This window comes from Schistocerca americana, chromosome 5 (genome assembly GCF_021461395.2).
Source record: "Schistocerca americana isolate TAMUIC-IGC-003095 chromosome 5, iqSchAmer2.1, whole genome shotgun sequence".
Taxonomy (NCBI): domain Eukaryota; kingdom Metazoa; phylum Arthropoda; class Insecta; order Orthoptera; family Acrididae; genus Schistocerca; species Schistocerca americana.
The window spans coordinates 502,138,327-502,158,563 of NC_060123.1; the positions used below are offsets into that span (position 1 = coordinate 502,138,327).

Consider the following 20,237-nt stretch of genomic DNA (forward strand, 5'->3'; position numbering starts at 1 on the left):
CCAAAAAATGGAAGGGAAAGAAACAATACTTACATTATAATTCAACAGAACATTAACACAATTTTGACTTACAAACGATACATCCATATATTGCAGTATAATGTGCATTGTGTTGTATGTTGATAAGATATACCTCGGGGAATCAAGGGAGACTTATATATAATATTTGAGCCACAATAAGGTGCATGGCAGAGGCTACATTTTTTTACATGCATTAGTGCAGGTGCTGTTTGTTGTTGTGTTGTTGTGGTCTTCAGTCCTGAGACTGGTTTGATGCAGCTCTCCATGCTACTCTATCCTGTGCAAGCTTCTTCATCTCCCAGTACTTACTGCAACCCACATCCTTCTGAATCTGCTTAGTGTATTCATCTCTTGGTCTCCATCTACGATTTTTACCCTCCACACTGCTCTCCAATGCTAAATTTGTGATCCCTTGATGCCTCAAAACATGTCCTACCAACCGATCCCTTCTTTTTGTCAAGTTGTGCCACAAACTCCTCTTCTCCCCAATTCTTTTCAATACCTCCTCATTAGTTATGTGATCTACCCATCTAATCTTCAGCATTCTTCTGTAGCACCACATTTCGAAAGCTTCTATTCTCTTCTTGTCCAAACTATTTATCGTCCATGTTTCAGTTCCATACATGGCCACACTCCACACAAATACTTTCAGAAACGACTTCCTGATACTTAAATCTATACTCGATGTTAGCAAATTTCTCTTCTTCAGAAATGCTTTCCTTGCCATTGCCAGTCTACATTTTATATCCTCTCTACTTCGACCATCATCAGTTATTTTGCTTCCCAAATAGCAAAACTCCTTTACTACTTTAAGTGTCTCATTTCCTAATCTAATTCCCTCAGCATCACCCGATTTAATTTGACTACATTCCATTATCCTCGTTTTGCTTTTGTTGATGTTCATCTTATATCCTTGTTTCAAGACACTGTCCATTCCGTTCAACTGCTCTTCCACGTCCTTTGCTGTCTCTGACAGAATTACAATGTCATTGTCGAACCTCAAAGTTTTTATTTCTTCTCCATGAATTTTAATACCTACTCCGAATTTTTCTTTTGTTTCCTTTACTGCTTGCTCAATATACAGATTGAATAACATCGGGGAGAGGCTACAGCCCTGTCTCACTCCCTTTCCAACCACTGCTTCCCTTTCATGCCCCTCGACTCTTATAACTGCCATCTGGTTTCTGTACAAATTGTGAATAGCCTTTCGCTCCCTGTATTTTACCCCTGCCACCCTCACAATTTGAAAGAGAGTATTCCAGTTAACATTGTCAAAAGCTTTCTCTATGTCTACAAATGCTAAAAACATAGGTTTGCCTTTTCTTAATCTTTCTTCTAAGATAAGTCGTAAGGTTAGTATTGCCTCACGTGTTCCAACATTTCTACGGAATCCAAACTGATCTTCCCCGAGGTCTACTTCTACCAGTTTTTCCATTCGTCTGTAAAGAATTCGCGTTAGTATTTTGGAACTGTGACTTATTAAACTGATAGTTCGGTAATTTTCACATCTGTCAACACCTGCTTTCTTTGGGATTGGAATTATTATATTCTTCTTGAAGTCTGTGGGTATTTTGCCTGTCTCGTACATCTTGCTCACCAGATGGTAGAGTTTTGTCAGGACTGGCTCTCCCAAGGCCATCAGTAGTTCTACTGGAATGTTATCTACTCCCGGGGCCTTGTTTCGACTCAGGTCTTTCAGTGCTCTGTCAAACTCTTCACGCAGTATCTTATCTCCCATTTCGTCTTCATCTACATCCTCTTCCATTTCCATAATATTGTCCTTAAGTACATCACCCTTGTATAAACCCTCTATATACTCCTTCCACCTTTCTGCTTTCCCTTCTTTGCTTAGAACTGGGTTTCCATCTGAGCTCTTGATATTCATACAAGTGGTTCTCTTCTCTCCAAAGGTCTCTTTAATTTTCCTGTAGGCAGTATCTATCTTACCCCTAGTGAGATAAGCCTCTACATCCTTACATTTGTCCTCTAGCCATCCCTGCTTAGCCATTTTGCACTTCCTGTCGATCTCATTTTTGAGACGTTTGTATTCCTTTTTGCCTGCTTCATTTACCGCATTTTTATATTTTCTCCTTTCATCAATTAAATTCAATATTTCTTCTGTTACCCAAGGATTTCTACTAGCCCTCGTCTTTTTGCCTATTTGATCCTCTGCTGCCTTCACTACTTCATCCCTCAGAGCTACCCATTCTTCTTCTACTGTATTTCTTTCCCCCATTCCTGTCAGTTGTTCCCTTATGCTCTCCCTGAAACTCTCTGCCACCTCCGGTTTAGTCAGTTTATCCAGGTCCCATCTCCTTAAATTAGCACCTTTTTGTAGTTTCTTCAGTTTTAATCTACAGTTCATAACCAATAGATTGTGGTCAGAGTCCAAATCTGCCCCTGGAAATGTCTTACAATTTAAAACCTGGTTCCTAAATCTCTGTCTTACCATTATATAATCTATCTGATACCTTTTAGTATCTCCAGGATTCTTCCATGTGTACAACCTTTTTTTATGATTCTTGAACCAAGTGTTAGCTATGATTAAGCTATGCTCTGTGCAAAATTCTACCAGACGGCTTCCTCTTTCATTTCTTCCACCCAATCCATATTCACCTACTATGTTTCCTTCTCTCCCTTTTCCTACTCTCGAATTCCAGTCACCCATGACTATTAAATTTTCGTCTCCCTTCACTACCTGAATAATTTCTTTTATCTCATCATACATTTCATCAATTTCTTCATCATCTGCAGAGCTAGTTGGCATATAAACTTGTACTACTGTAGTAGGCATAGGCTCTGTGTCTATCTTGGCCACAGTAATGCGTTCACTATGCTGTTTGTAGTAGCTTACCCGCACTCCTATTTTTTTATTCATTATTAAACCTACTCCTGCATTACCCCTATTTGATTTTGTATTTATAACCCTGTATTCACCTGACCAAAAGTCTTGTTCCTCCTGCCACCGAACGTCACTGATTCCCACTATATCTAACTTTAACCGATCCATTTCCCTTTTTAAATTTTCTAACCTACCTGCCCGATTAAGGGATCTGACATCCCACGCTCCGATCCGTAGAACGCCAGTTTTCTTTCTCCTGATAATAACGTCCTCTTGAGTATTCCCCGCCCGGAGATCCGATTGGGGGACTATTTTACGTCCGGAATATTTTACCCCAGAGGACGCCATCATCATTTAATCGTACAGTACAGCTGCATGCCCTTGGGAAAAATTACGGCCGTAGTTTCCCCTTGCTTTCAGCCGTTCGCATTACCAGCACAGCAAGGCCGTTTTGGTTAATGTTACAAGGCCAGATCAGTCAATCATCCAGACTGTTGCCCCTGCAACTACTGAAAAGGCTGCTGCCCCTCTTCAGGAACCACACGTTTGTCTGGCCTCTCAACAGATACCCCTCCGTTGTGGTTGCACCTACGGTACAGCCATCTGTATCGCTGAGGTACGCAAGCCTCCCCACCAACGGCAAGGTCCATGGTTCATGGGGGGGGAGTGCAGGTGCTATTAACCTAATTCTATCTTAACAATGTCTTTGCAAGCAGTATATACAAGGCTGAGGGAGATAAACAGATTTTGCCTTTGAATCATCATCATCTGAGTGCATCTACATCCATGCTCTTTGAACCACTGTGATATGCATGGCAGAGTGTACATCCCATTGTACCAGTTATTAGGTTTTTTTCTGTTCCATTCATCTGTGGAGTCCAGGAAGAATGATTGACTGAATGTCTCTGTATGTACAGTAATCTTTCTAATCTTATGCTCACTATCCTTATGTAAGCAATACGTAGGGGGTTGTAGTATATTCGTAGAGTAGTCATTTAAAGGTGCTTTTTGATACTTTGTTAATAGACTTTCTCAGGATAGTTTACATCTATCCTCAAGAGTCTTCCAGTTCAGTTCCTTCATTATCTCTGTGACAAATAAACCTTGAGCGCTTGTGCTTCCCTTCTGTCTATGCATTCTATATCCTGTTAGTCCTGTCTGGTGTGGGTCCCACGTACTTCAGCAATTTTTTCGAACTGATTGCAAGAGTGATTTGTAAGGAATCTCCTTTGTAGACTGGTTACACTTCCCCAGTATTCTACCAATAAACTGAAGTCTGCCACCATCTTTACCCAAGGTTGAACCTATGTGATCATTCCATTTCATATCCCTACAAAGTGTTACTCCCCAGGTGTGAGTTGGCCAATTCCAACAGTGACTCATTGATGTTATAGTCATAATATACTACATTTTTTTTTGTTTTCTGAAGTGCAAAATTAATCATTTCTGAACATTTAGGGCGACTTGCCAATCTCTGCACCATGTTGAAATCTTATCAAGATCTGACTGAATACTTATGCATCATCTGTCAGACAGTACTTCATTATTAATAAATGGATTGTCTGCAGATAGCCTGATTTTACTGTTAATATTGTCTGCAAGGTCATTAATATACAACATGAACAGCAAGGTTCCCAATACACTTCCCTGGGATACACCTGAAGTTATTTCTACATCTGACAGTGACTCTCCATCGAAGATAACATGCTGTGTCCTCCCTACCAAGAAGTCCTCAATCCAGCCACAAATTTCACTTGATACCGTATATGATCATACTTTTGACAATAAGCGTAGGTGCGGTACTGAGTCAAATGCTTTTCGGAGATCTAGAATTACTTCATCTACCTGGTAGTCTTAATCCAAAGTTTTCGATACGTTATGTAAGAAAAGTGCAAGTTGTGTTTCACATGATCATTGTTTTCGAAATCCATGCTGGTTGGTTCTGAGGATGTCATTCTGTTCAAGATACCTAATATTGAGCTTGGAATATGTTGTAAGATTCTATAACAAATCAATGTCAAGGATATTGGACAGTAGTTTTGTGGATCACATCTACTAGCCTTCTTGAAGACAGGTGTGACCTGTGCTTTTTCCGAGAACTGGGCACGGTTTTTTGTTTCAGGGATCTGCGATAGATTATAGTTAGAAGAGGGACTAACTCACTGCAAATTCAGTTCAGAGTGTGACAGTGTGGAGCTTTGTTCAATTTTAATGATTTTAACTGTTTCTCAACACCACTGACACTAATACTTATTTCATTCATCTTTTCAGTGGTACGAGGATTAAATCAGGGCAATTCTCCTGGGTCTTCCTTTGTAAGGGAACATTGGAAAGTGGAGTTAAGCATTTCAGTTTTTTTCTTTGTTCCCTTCAATTTCAGTTCCTGTGTCATTTACTAGGGACTGGACACTAACTTTGATGCCACTAATAGCCTTTACATATTACCAGAATTTCTTTGGGTGCTGTGAAAGAGCACTTGACAATATTCTGCTACAGTTGTCATTGAAGGCATCATGCATTGCTCTCTTAATAGCCAAATGTGTTTCACTCAACGTTTCTCTATCTATAGCCCTACACTTTGTTTTACACCTATTATGCAGTAATCTCTGTTTCTTTAGAAGTTTCTTTGCAGTGACTATACCATGAGGGTTTCCTCCCAATGTGTGACTTGTCCTTTTGGGTACATATCCATCCAGTGCATGGTCAACTATTTTTTTAAATATGAGTCAGAGTTCCTCTGTATGCTCCTTCCTTGTGCTGAAAGTTTCAAGTTCCTCATTGAGATGTGACATTACTGATTTTGTATCTAGCTTACTGAACATGTGTGTCTTTCTGCTTGTTTTAGTTATCTTTTTTTACTTTGATAATGATTGTTGCCACAACTGCATCATGATCACTGATACCAGTTTCAATGTGGACAGCCTCAAAGAGGTCAGGTCTGTTTTTTGCCATTAGATCCAATGTATTTCCATTGTGTCTGGGGTTCCTAACTACCTGTTCTAAACAAGTTTCAGAGAAGGCATTTAGTAAAGTTTCACGGGGTGTCGTATCATGCCCACCACTAACAAAACTGTAATTTTTCAAATTATTTCTTGGATGATTAAAGTTTCCACCAATGATTACAGTATGATTGGGGAACTTACGTACAAGCGAACTGAGGTTTTCTCTAAAGTTTTTGGTTACATCAGGACATGAGTCTGGTGGATGATAGAAGGATCCAATTATCATTTTATGCCCACCCCTAATACTGAATTTTTCCCAAACAGTCTCACAAGCCGCTTCAATTTCTGTCTTGGTGGATTTGAGTTTCTTTTCTACTGTGACAAATACACCACCCTGATTTCCCATTTGCCTATCCTTCTGATATACAGTTAAAGTTTTCCCAAAAATCCCTCTGCTATCAATTTCAGGTTCTTGTGTGATGTACCTCAGTGTTTCAGTTACTTTCTTTTGTGAGGGAAATGAGCTTGAGGCTATATAAAGGGCCCTACTTTGATAACATGTGATGACCTTTGCTGTTTTGAACTAATATGGTCCCACACACTTGAGCTATGTTACAGTATAAACTGTGTAAGTGTTCTGTAAGCAATCAAGTTTGTAGACAAATTACATTTTTCTGGTATCCAAAGATACATCAAAGCTTGTCATTTGTTTTATTTACAACTGAATGTGTGTGATCATCCTTTTAATATCCTATCACATTGTTATTCCATGGCATTTAAGTGACCTGGCTGATTTCAGATGTCACTCACTAATTGTTTGGTAACACATAATACATTTTTATGCTCTATGAATACATTTATCTACATAAAGAGCATAGTTGACAGCATTTTGATAAATTTAATCAATTTGCTGATGACTGAGAAAGGTGACTCAGTGGTTACCACACTGGACTTGCATTCTGAGGATGATGCTTCAAACCCGCATCCGGCCATCCTGTTTTAGGTTTTCTGTGATTTTGACAAATCGCTTCAGGCAAATGCCAGGATGGTTCCTTTGAAAGGGCATGACCAACTACATTCCCCATCCTACCTTAATCCGATGGGACCAACGGCCTCGCTGTTTGGTCCCCTCCCTCCAAATCAACCAGCCAACCAACTTCCTGAGGGCAATAGTTTCAGTACTGATGTTAGATTCAAATAATTTAGGAATTCAGTGAATTATTCACAACAGTAGTTGAAAACAAAGGGAGGAAAAATAGATCATTAGATCCATTAGCTTAATTTTGAAAGGCCTCATATATTCCAATAACAGAACATCTCTTTTGCCACTCAGATGTAAGGGAGATCTCTGAAATCAGGAGGTTCGTGCAGAGCAGTAATGTGCCAGCTATGATGGCCTTTCAATCAAAGAACTGAAATCTTCTGCTACAATGCAATCAGTCAAACAATGGTTTTGAAAACATGAGTATCCTATGTCTTTGTCTCCCTCTTTCTTCAGAACTGAGGTGTCCCTATCATAGTTGGGTCTGAATGACATCCAAATTTTCCAACCTTCACCTCTCTATCCTTCCTCCTCTATGAATAGGAATTGACTGTTTCAAATCTAGGTATGATGTTTTTTTCTATTTACTATTAGCAGTAGTTGAAATTTTGCCTCCTTGAACATAAATGTTACTCAAGTATTTGTGTCCTTGTCAAGTAAGCATGACGTAAACATGGAACAAATTCAGAGATGTGTTGGTTGATTGTTTCTGGTCAATACAGCACACATGAAAATATACAATAGATGTTTAGAGAACTTAAATGTGAATGTTTGGGAGAAAGGTGACATTGCTTTCACAAAACCTTGGAGAAAATGTCGAGAACCGTTATTTGAGAAATATTTTGCTGCCATCATCTGACATCTTTTTAGACTCAACATAATTTAATGTTCTTGCTAAAAACATCAACCACAAAAAATATGTGCTTTTAGTTATCAGTGGTCCTTATGGGTTAATTGGCTCCAACTGCTTGGTATTGTCTTCAGATTGCTGCAGAAACCTGTCCCACATAGGCACACTACAATTTACCTTATAATGGAGATGCTCACCCCTACCACTCCCTGCACTTCTACCTTCTACACGCTTCCTAAAGCCCATAAACCCAACCACCCAGGATGCTCCATAACGGACAGTCACTGTGCCCCCACTGAGAGAACATGTGCTCTCATAGGCCAGAACATTCAGCCTATTACCCGGAATCTACTCTCCTATGTTAAAGATACCAACCATTTCCTCCACCAACTCTCCACAGTTCCTCTCCCTATACCACATGGTGCCCTGCTCATCACTATTCATGCCACCTCCCTTTACACTAACATCCCTAATCTCCATGGCCTTACTGCTATTGAACACTACCATTTCCAGTCCCCGGTGGATTCCACACCAACCGCCTCCTTCCTAGTCACCATAACCAACTATGTATATCCTCACCCACAATTACTTCTTCTTTGAAGGCATTACCTACAAACAAATCTGGGGTTTGGCTATGGACAGCATCATGGCACTGTCCTACGCCAACCTATTCATGAGCCATCTAGAGGAATCCTTCCTAAACACCCAGAATCCTAAACCCCTCACTTGATTCAGGTTTATTGATGCAATCTTTGCGATCTGGATCGAAGGTGAAGATACGCTATCCACATTCCTCTGGAACCTTAACAGCTTCTTCCCTATTTACTTCTTCTGTCGTACTCAAACCAACAAACCACCTTCCTGTCATCGTAACTTCTGTCTGCTTCACATCTCCTGTGCAGCAAGTTATGTAAATTTAAGTGTTAGCTGTGTTTTTCTTACTTGTCACTTCTTTTTCTGTGTGTTTTTGCTTTCAGGAAGCTTTAATTTTTGAGTACTAGTAATATTATTCCATAGATTTTGTGTTTGTTTTGAATACAGTCATAGAGAGTCCCTTTAGTCAGCTGTAGTGCCAGTACTGCCAGTGTCATTGTAACTGCCGTCTGCTTGACATCTCCTGTGCACCAAGCTACGTAAATTTAAGTATTAACTGTGTTTTTCTTACTTGTCACTTCTTTTTCCGTGTTTTTTTGCTTTTAGGAAGCTTTAATTTTCGACTCCTAGTAATAGTGTCCCATAGATTTGGTGTTTGTTTTGAATACAGTCCAGAGACAGTTGGTGCTTATTTTCATTGTTTCCAACAAGAAGTGTCTAGTAACCACAGTTTAGTCAACTATCAGCCACCTTTAGTGTATTAGCAGTCTAGTTAAAAGTTGATTACTTAACTCTCTACAGTAAATTGTTGATTTCTTAGGATGTACAGGATGTGTGACTGCTGTGTACAGACGCAGGAGGAGCTGGCCACTGTTCGCGAGCAGCTGAATGTGCTGATGGCCGCGGTCAGCCATCTTCAGACTGCTGCCTTGGAGTGTAGCGGCAGTAGGGAGTCTGGTGCATCGCATGGTACACCCCAGGTGTTACATGCTTCACCCACAGTCCCTGCTGTCGAAACCTCTTCGTGGGTACTGGGCGCAGTTGGGTCACCCTCTCCTCAAGGGGAGTGGCGGGTTCAACGGCGTTTGCTTCGCACAAGGCAGAGGGTCAATGTGGAAGCTGGCCGTGTGGTATTGCCCGCTCTGCCTGTGAGTGGACATGTGACCGTTCCTTCAGCAAGGTCCGAGCAGGCACATGGAGAGGGGTTTATTAGTGATTTGGAGCTCCAATGTTAGGCGGGTGATGGAGCCCCTTAGGGAAATAGCAGAAAGGTCAGGGAAGAAGGCCAGTGTTCACTCTGTCTGCTTGCCGGGGGTCTCATCCGAGATGTGGAGGAGGCCCTGCCGGCGGCGATAGAGAGCACTGGGTGCACCCGGCTGCAAATTGTTGCTAATGTCGGCACCAGTGACTCCTGCCGTCTGGGTTCAGGGGTCATCTTCAGTTCATACAGGTGGTTGGCGGAGTTGGTGAAGGCGGAAAGCGTTGCTTGCGGGGTGGAATCTGAGCTAACTACTTGTAGTGTCATTCCCAGTACCGATCGCGGTCCTCTGGTTTGGAGCCGAGTGGAAAGCTTAAGCCAGAGGCTCGGACGATTCTTTGGAGATCTGGGGTGCAAATTTCTTGACCTCCTCTATCGGGTTGAGAAATATAGGGTCCCCCTGAATAGGTCAGGTGTGCACTACATGCAGGAAGCGGCTACAAGTGTAGCAGAATATGTGTGGAGTGGACATGTGGTTTTTTTAGATTAGATAATTCCCTCCCTAGGCCCGACAAGATGCCTCCTGAGACGCGACAAGGTAGCAGTAGGCAAATCGCAACAGGGAATGACAATATTAATGTGGTAATAGTAAACTGCAGGTGAATCTATAGAAAGGTCCCAGAACTATTCTCATTAATAAACGGTCACAATGCCCACATTGTACTAGGGACGAAAGGTTTGCTGAAACCAGTTGTAAACAGTAATGAAATTCTAAACTCAGATTGGAATGTATACCGCAGAGACAGGCTGGCCAGTGAAGGGGGAGGCGTGTTTATAGCGATAAAAAATGCACTAGTATCAAAGGAAATTGACGGAGATCCGAAATGTGAAATAATTTGGGTGAAGGTCATGGCTCAAACATGGTAATTGGATGTCTGTATAGGCCCCCTGGCTCAGAAGCTATTGTGGCAGAACACCTGAAGGAAGATTTGAAAAATATTTCGACCATGTTATAGTTTTGGGTGGAGATATTAATTTACCAGATATAGACTGGGAGACTAAAATGTTTATAACAAGTGACAGGGACAAAGAATCCAGTGAAATTTTTTTAAGTGCATTATCGAAAAATACTTGAGTAGTTAAACAGAGAACTGACTCATGGCGATAACATATTAGACCTTCTGGTGACAAACAGACCTGAACTATTTGAAACAGTTAACGCAGAACAGGGAATCAGCGATCATAAAGCGGTTACAGCATCGGTGGTTTCAGCTGTAAATAGAAATCCTAAAAAGGTAGGAAGATTTTTCTGTTTAGCAAAAGTGACAAAAAGCAGATTTCAGAGTACCTGATGGCTCAACGCAAAAGTTTTCTCTCTAGTACAGATAGTATTGAGGATCAGTGGACAAAGTTTAAAACCATCGTACAGTATGCGTTAGATGAGTATGTGCCAAGCAAGAATGTAAGAGATGGAAAAGAGCCACCGTGTTACAACAACCGAGTTAGAAAACTGCTGCGGAAGCAAAGGGAACTTCACAGCAAACATAAACATAGCCAAAGCCTTCCAGACAAACAAAAATTACGTGAAGCGAAATGTAGTGTGAGGAGGGCTATGCGAGAGGCGTTCAATGAATTCGAAAGTAAAGTTCTATGTACTGACTTGGCAGAAAATCCTAAGAAATTTTGGTCTTATGTCAAAGCGGTAGGTGGATCAAAACAAAATGTCCAGACACTCTGTGACCAAAATGGTACTGAAACAGAGGATGACAGACTAAAGGCCGAAATACTAAATGTCTTTTTCCAAAGCTGTTTCACAGAGGAAGACCTCACTGTAGTTCCTTCTCTAGATTGTCGCACAGATGACAGAATGGTAGATATCGAAATAGACGACAGAGGGATAGAGAAACAATTAAAATCGCTCAAAAGAGGAAAGGCCGCTGGACCTGACGGGATACCAGTTCGATTTTACATGGAGTACGCGAAGGAACTTGCCCCCCTTCATGCAGTGGTGTACCGTAGGTCTCTAGAAGAATGTAGCATTCCAAAGGATTGGAAAAGGGCACAGGTCACCCCCGTTTTCAAGAAAGGACATCGAACAGATGTACAGAACTATAGACCTATATCTCTAACGTCGATCAGATGTAGAATTTTGGAACACATATTATGTTCAAGTATAATGACTTTTCTGGAGACTAGAAATCTACTCTGTAGGAATCAGCTTGGGTTTAGAAAAAGACGATCGTGTGAAACGCAGCTCATGCTATTTATCCACGAGACTCAGAGCCCCATAGACACGGGTTCCCAGGTAGATGCCGTGTTTCTTGACTTCCACAAGGCATTTGATACTGTTTCCCATAGTCACTTAATGAACAAAGTAAGAGCATATGGACTATCAGACCAGTTGTGTGATTGGATTGAAGAGTTCCTAGATAACAGAATGCAGCATCTCATTCACAATGGAGAGAAGTCTTCCAAAGTAAGAGTGATTTCAGGTGTGCCGCAGGGGAGTGTCATAGGACTGTTGCTGTTCACAATATATATAAATTACCTTGTGGATAACATTGGGAGTTCACTGAGACTTTTTGTGGATGATTCTGTAGAATATCGAGAGTTTGTAACAATGGAAAATTGTACTGAAATGCAGGAGGATCTGCAACGAATTGACGCATGGTGCAGGGAATGGCAATTGAATCTCAATGTAGAAAAGTGTAATGTGTTGTGAATACATAGAAAGGAAGATCCTTTATCATTTAGCTACAATATAGCAGGTCAGCAACTGGAAGCAGTTAATTCCATAAATTATCTGGGAGTAGGCATTAGGAGTGATTTAAAATGGAATGACCATATAAAATTAATCGTCTGTAAAGCAGATGCCAGACTGAGATTCATTGGAAGAATCCTAAGGAAATGCAGTCCGAAAACAAAGGAAGTATGTTACAGTACACTTGTTCGCCCACTGCTTAAATACTACTCACTGGTATGGGATCTGTGCCAGGTGGGGTTGATGGAGGAGATAGAGAAGATCCAACGGAGAGCAGCACGCTTCGTTAGAGGATCATTTAGTAATCACGAAAGCATTACGGAGATGGTTGATTAACTCCAGTGGAACACTCTGCAAGAGAGACGCTCAGTAGCTTGGTACAGGCATTTGTTGAAGTTTCGAGAACATACCTTCACCGAGGAGTCCAGCAGTATATTGCTCCCTCCTACGTATATCTCGCAAAGAGACCATGAGGGTAGAATCAGAGAGATTAGAGCCTACACAGATACATACCAACAATCTTTCTTTACACGAACAATACGAGTCTGGAATAGAAGGGAGAACTGATAGAGGTACTCGAGATACCCGCCACCACACACCATCAAGTGGCTTGCAGAAAAGGAGTTTCACATGTTTTGGCCTTTATGTGATGGTCCCCTGTAGGGTTTGACCTTCATTCTTCAAAATTTTCCCGAAAAGAAAGCCAATTGGGGAAGGGTGCTGTACATGGTGCATTGTGTCCATCGTGCATTGTGATCCTTAGCCCACTTTCTGTCTGTTGCATTGCAGTCCCGCCAATTCTCCATCTCTTGGGCGAGGACACCTTCCTGGGTGCATTTTCCACCATGCACTTTGCAGTGTTGCTTTCTGTGTCGACAATGACCATGGACTTCATTGCACCTGATATCCATCACTGTAGCCAGTCCGTTGTGGTGGGGCCACCATGTACCCTGTTGGTTGTAGCCCCCTGACCAGACATGGATCGCTCTGCTAATGCCTGTGCTGTTAACTCCCCACGTATGCCAAGAGGTAGATGCCCATCCCCCTGGGGCATCGGGACTCCCGGCAATGGCCATCCTGCCTGGTGGCCTTTGCTGCAGCTGGGTGGCGCCCATGGGGAGGGTCCCCTGGTCGGAGTGGGTGGCATCAGGGCAGATGACACCCAATCTCTTGCTGGTGGTTAAACACCAGCAGTCTCTAAGCGATCATGAGCTCAATACAATGCTCAGAAGTACGACCCCAAATCGTTCCCCTCCCTGGCTACACCATGGGAGGAACGTCAGTCTAAGGATGGCAGCGGATCTCATTCACCCTGGTACTTTGTACGTTCGAGAGCTGATGGGGAATCTTTCATGACGACGAAGCCTCAGTTTTTTGTTGAGCATTTAGAGGACAAGTTTGGGGAGGTGGAGGGCTTGTCTAAAATGAGATCTGGGTCAGTCTTGATCAAAAAAAGCATCATCTGCCAAGTCACGGGACTTGTGACAAGCTGGGGAGTGTTTCTGTAACCAACATGCCCCATAAGAGCTTAAATATGGTCCAGGGTATCATATTTCACACGGACTTTCTTTTGCAGTCTGACAAAGAGCTGTGCGACAATTTAGAGTGGCGAGGTGTACATTTCACCTGGTGTGCCCACCGGGGTCCAAGGGATAATCAGGTTGCCACCGGTGCCTTCATCTTGGCCATCGGGGGCATCCGTCCCCACTTATAAGCCGGAGAAGTGTAAGTCTTCTTCGGGGTCTATTGGGTCACTCCCTTCCCAGGTTTCTACTAGTGGGAAAGATGACATCTGCCAGTGGCTGAAGAGCCCGAAAGCAGCTGGTCGTAGGGCTTCACGCTCATCCTCAGTCCCAGAGTCTGAGAAGGTCAAGGTGATGGTCTACCGCTGTGATGTAAAGCCCTATATCCCTCCCCCAATATGATGCTTTAAGTGCTGAAATTTCGGCCATATGTCTTCCCGCTGTACTTCCAGTGTCACATGCTGAGATTGTGGATGCCCATCACATCCCAATACTCCATGTGCCCTGCCTCCCATCTGTGTCAACATCGGAGAGCACCATTTGCCTTGCTCGCCAGACTGTAGGATTATCCAGAAAGAAAGGAAAATTATGGAGTAAAAGACCCTGGACTTACTGACCTACCCTGAGGCTAAGAGAAAATTTGAACACCTGCATCCTTACGCTGCTGCTACAACAGTTCTGGCACCATCAGTTCCTCCAACCCAAGTCACCTCTCAGAGCTGGAAAACTACATCTGCCCCTTTGATGGTGGGGGGGGCATTTCCCTCCCTGTTGCTCTTGCACCACCTACTTTGGGAGCAACATCCCCCCCCTCCCCAACCATCAGGGGCATCTGTCCCCACTTCTAAGCTGTAGAAGAGTAAGTCTTCTTCGGGGTCCCTTGGGTCACTCCCTTCCCAGGTGTCTACTAGTGGGAAAGACGACATCCGCCAGTGGCTGAAGAGCCTAAAAGCAGCTGGTCGTAGGGCTTCACGCTCATCCTCAGTTCCAGAGACTGAGCCAGTGAGGTCCTCCCAGCCAGGGAAACCCAAGGAGCAGCAAGAGAAATCCAAAAAGAAAACATCTAAGGCCAAGGAAATTGCAGTGGCACCAACACCACCACTACCTACAAGCTCTGCATCTGAGGATGGAGATTTTGGCATCCGCTGAGGACCTAAATCTTGCCAGACCTTCAGACAAAATGGATATGGATTGCTCAGGCAAAAAGTTGGTGGCAGCGGGTGACCCTGAGGCATAAAATGCCTCATTGAATGTTCCATGCCTTCCCAGTCTCATGATGACGTCATCCTCCAGTGGAATTGTGGCAGTTTTTTCCACTGCCTGGCTGAGCTATGACCACTGTTAAGCATTACACCTATTACCTGCATTGCTCTCCAGGATACCTGGTTCCCGGCAATGCAGACCACTGCCCTCCATGGCTAAGAGGGTTATTACAGGAATCATAGCGACTATAATCGAGTGTCAGGTGGAGTTTGTATTTGTGTCCTAAACACAGTCTGTAGTGAACAAGTGCCGCTACAAACCCCTCTTGAAGCTGTGGCTGTCAGAATAAGGACGACACAGGAAATAACCGTCTGCGATGTATATCTTCCTCCAGATTGTGCAGTACCCCTGAATGTAATAGCTGCACTAATTGATCAACTCCCTAAACCTTTCCTACTTTTGGGAGATTTTAATGCCCATAACCCCTCGTGGGGTGGTACCATGCTTACTGGCTGAGTCAGAGATGTCAAAACTTGACTGTCTCAGTTCGACCTCTGCCTCTTAAACACTAGGGCCGCCACACATTTCATTGTGGCTTATGGTAGTTACTCGGCCATTGATTTATCAATTTGCAGCCCAGGACTTCTCCCATCTATCCACTGGAGAGCTCATGACAACCTGTATGGTAGTGACCACCTCCCCATCTTCCTGTCACTGCCCCAGAATCAGGCCCACAGACGCCTGCCCAGATGGGCTTTAAATAAGGCAGTCTGGGAACCTTTCACCTGTGCTGTCACCATTGAATGTTCCCCACACAGTAACATCAATGTGATTGTTGAACAGGTGACTACAACAGTTGTTTCTGGAGCAGAAAACTCAATCCCTTGCTCTTTAGTGTGCCCGAGGTGTAAGGCAGTGCTTTGGTGGTCGCTGGAAGTCGCTGAAGCAATTAAGGAGCATCGGCAAGCTCTACAGCGGCATCCTTCCCTGGAGCACCTCATAACCTTTAAATGCCTCCGTGCCCGTGTTCGCTACCTTATCAAATGACGGAAGCAGAAGTGTTGGGTGAGATAAGTCTCGACCATTGGGTGTCATATGCTCCCGAACAGGCCATGAAGGCTCAATGGTACCGTCCTCAGCCCATAGGTGTCACTGGATGCGGATATGGAGGGGCATGTGGTCAACACACCACTCTCCCGGCCATATTTCAGTTTCCAAGACCGGACCTCTCATTCACTACATGCTACAGTGAATCCTATAATGCCCCATTTACAGAGTGGGAGCTCCTCAGTGCCCTTCCACATTGCCCTGACACAGCTCCTGGGCGTGACTGGATCCACAGTCAGATGATTAAACATCTCTCATCTGACTACAAGCGACATCTCCTCGTCATCTTCAACCGGATCTGGTGCGATAGCGTCTTTCCATTGCAATGGTGGGAGAGCATCAACATTTCGGTGCTCAAACCCGGTAAAAACCCGCTTGATGTGGATAGCTATCTGCCCATCAGCCTCACCAAAGTTCTTTGTAAGCTGTTGGAACGTATGGTATGTCAGCGGTTAGGTTGGGTCCTGGAGTAACGTGGCCTGCTGGCTCCATGTCAGGATGGCTTCCGCCAGGGTCGCTCTATTTTTCACTCATTTTTGGGGTTTTTGCATGTTTGCATGTTACAGCATTCAGTCTTGTGACAATAACCTTGTGGTTACTAAACCCTACTTTGCAAATCTTAGGGATTTATGTTCTTTTAAATCTGCTTGATACTGTTTATTGCTAAGAGATCAAAGATTTGTTTGATACCTTATTAAGCGACAGTCTCCATAGACCAGATGTGGTTTAAATTCAAAGAAATAGTATCAACAGCAGTTGAGAGATTTACACCAAATAAATTAATAAGAGATGGAACTGATCCCACAAGGTACAAAAAGCAAGTCAGAACACTGTTGCAGAAAAGCATTCCAGCTTTAAAAGAACATAAAATCCCTAAGATTTGCAAAGTTTTACAGAAGCTCGAAATTTAGCCCAGTTTTCAATGCAAGATGCTTTTAATAGTTTCCACAATGAAACTCTCTGTCTTTTAAATCTGCCAGAAATCCAAAATAGGATCTGGTTGTATGTAAAGTACGTAATCACTACCAAGTCACAAACAGTATCTCAGCTGTGTGATAGTGATGGTATAATGTTGTCGATGACAGAACCACTAAAATTGAGTTACTAAATACAATTTTCCGAAATTCCTTTACCAGAGAAGACAAAGTAAATGCTCCAGGATTAAAATTGAGAATTGCTGCCAACGTGATTAACTTAGAAGTAGATATCCTTGTTGTAGCGAAGCAACTCAAGTCACTAAATAAAAGCCATTCTTCAGGTCCAGACTGTATATCATTTAGGTTCCTTTCAGAGAATGCTGATAATAAAAGATCTGTATCCAAAGACTGGAAAGCTTTCGTAGGTCACATGATTACTCCAGCAAGGAAATAGGAGTGATCCCATGAATTACAGACCTATGTCACTGTCATTGATTTGCAATAATATTTTGGAATATACAATGTGTTCCGACATTATGAACGACCTTGAACAAAATGAACTATTGACACACAGTGAGCACAAGTTCTGAAAATATCATTCTTGTGTAACACAACTCACCTTAAGTAATGAGTACTATTGACAGAGGATCTCAAATTGGTTCCACATTTCTAGATATCCAGTTCCTCTCAACTGACGTGTAATGAAATTGCATGCCTATGTTTTGCTAATGGGTTGATAGTTTCCTGTCAGACAGGTTGTAATTTGTAGTAACTGATGGAAAGTCACCGAGTAAAGTGGAAGTGATACCTGGCATTTTCCAAGGAAGTGTTATAGGCCCTCAGCTGTTCCTAATCTATGTGAATCATTTAGGAGACAATCTGAGCAGCCTTCTTAAGCTATTTGCAGATGATGCTGTCATTCATTACCTAATAAAGTCATCAGAAGAACATAACCAACTGCTAAATGATTTAGACAAGATATCTTTATGGTGTCCAAAGTGGAAATTGACTCTTAAATAGTGAAAAGTGTGAGGTAATCCACATGAGTGCTAAAAGGAATCTGCTGTTAAATTTTACTTACACAATAAATCACTTATGTGTAAAGCCTATCAATCCAACTAAATACACAGGGATAACGATAATGACCAACTTAAATTAGAATAATCTCATAGAAAATGTTGTGAGGAAGGGGAACCAAAGACTGTGTTTTATTGGCAGAACACTTAGAAGATGCAACAGGTCTACTAAAGAGACTGTTTACACTGTGCTTGTTTATCATTGTAAAAGTTCAAATAAGGGGGAGAGTGAACTGTGTATGATACACAAGTTGGGGTGGCAATTGTTAAAACAAAGGCTTTTTTCGAGAAATTTCAGTTTCCAACTTTCTTCTCCAAATGTGAAAATACTTTATTGGCACCCTCCTATGTAGGGAGATGTGATCTGCTTTTTCTTGCATCTTTGTCTCACATTGGTGTAGGGTTGGCATGGTTATTGAACAGATTTGACATGGTTAATGGAAGAGGTGGTCAGATGCTCTTCTGTCGCCACCCCTTACTCTCTGGGACATTGCAGGACTGTACGTGCACATTGATCATGAGAATTAAGTACAGCGTGAAGCTGCCACCTGCAGTATTCAGAGCCACTAGACTTCATGGCATGGAATCAAAGAGGGCCTGGCTACGATGCTGGGGAACACACTGCCATGCTGTTTATGGGAGCACCCACAAAGTGTTGACAGTTGTTGCAGGAGGACCAGAATGAAAAAGTTGGCAACCAACCATACCCTGCCCCACACATGCGAATGTGCAGGCCAGGGAAACAGTCGTACCTTTCACTTAGTGAAGGCCTGCATGTCCTTGCTAAGTATAGATGGGCATTGTTGTACTGAAACATGGCATGTGGAACTGCTTCGGGCTCTAAAATCTCCCTGATGTAGCAGTTGCTGTTCATATTTCCCTTTATACATAGGAGATGAGTCTATCTTTTGTAGCCAGTGATGCCCCAAAGAGTTACACCTGATATTTGTCCGCTATGAAATTCACTAATATAGTCTCCCCGATTGCTTTCGTCAGAGTCGCATCTAATGCATACAGTCATCTTTATTGGATCAGTTGAAGTGAGACTCGTTCACAACACTACAATTTGCTGCTCAACGCACTAGTGACTGTGTTCACATATGCACTGCAGACTGAGGCATATGTAGTTTCTGGTCAATGCAAGCTGATGCAATCCCAAGCATGCCGTCAGTCTGGTCTTCAGCAGACAGTATCAGACTGTCATTGTAGCCATGTCTGCACCTCTTGCAGTGCTCCAGCATCACGCCAACACTGCTGGTGAAGCTGTTTTGCCAGTTATGGCTCTGTGGACCAGATGGCCAATACACTGTAGTCACGTAATGTGATCCACTACTCACTCATTGTTGTGTATGATCCTCTTCGCTAGCCCTGCACACACATCACAGTCATACCAGTGGTATGATGAACCATTTTCCCAGAGACCAGTCATTTTGCCCTGTTCAAGCCAGCTGACGTGCTGATATTGTGTCCTTCAATGTGGACAAGGAATACTTGCACTTGCTTGCACGTTTCCACTGCATTTGATGGCTGTACACTGACTTGGTATGGCACAACATTGACTTGTTCAGTTACACAAAAGAGGTACTGGTGGGCCTGTGTGCACATTATCTCTCTGCAATCTTAATCACTACGGTTCTGCTGTTTCACACATCATCTGATTTTGGAGTGACTCGGACTATTCCTCCTGGGTGTTACAATTTTCACAAGCGGTAGTGTATATACATAAAATTCCTCATGAATCTGTCTGTCTGTCTGTCTATCTATCTGTCTGTTTGTCTAGTCAATATTGCGTCAGAACATTGCAGTTTCTAGATTAACTTTCTCATACAGACACAAAAACTTGGTGGAGGACATATTTTATAATATGTGTAGCTGTACTAATTTGTGCATTTTGCAACTACTGTACTTAAATTGCGCCACCAGAGTCACCATCTGCACATGTTGCCACAGATTCCTTCAGTGCATCCATGTTTTATGTCATTCTCATTGCTATCATAGATTAAGTTACCACTTCCTAAGTGTGGCCCGGTAGCTCAATGGTAAAGTGACAGACTACAGATCTGAAGGTATCGCCTCAGTCCCCAATTAGCTCTAGCAATTTTACCTGTCACTTTTCACTTCTTTCAGCCCTGGCAATATTTATCAACATGAAAATTACAGA

At 42.7% G+C, this 20,237-nt stretch overlaps 1 protein-coding gene across 1 annotated transcript in view; it reads left to right on the forward strand.

Annotated features, from left to right (window-relative positions):
- Positions 1-20,237, forward strand: part of LOC124615774 (spatacsin) — a 395,474-nt gene that overhangs the window by 17,514 nt on the left and 357,723 nt on the right. The window lies entirely within an intron of this gene.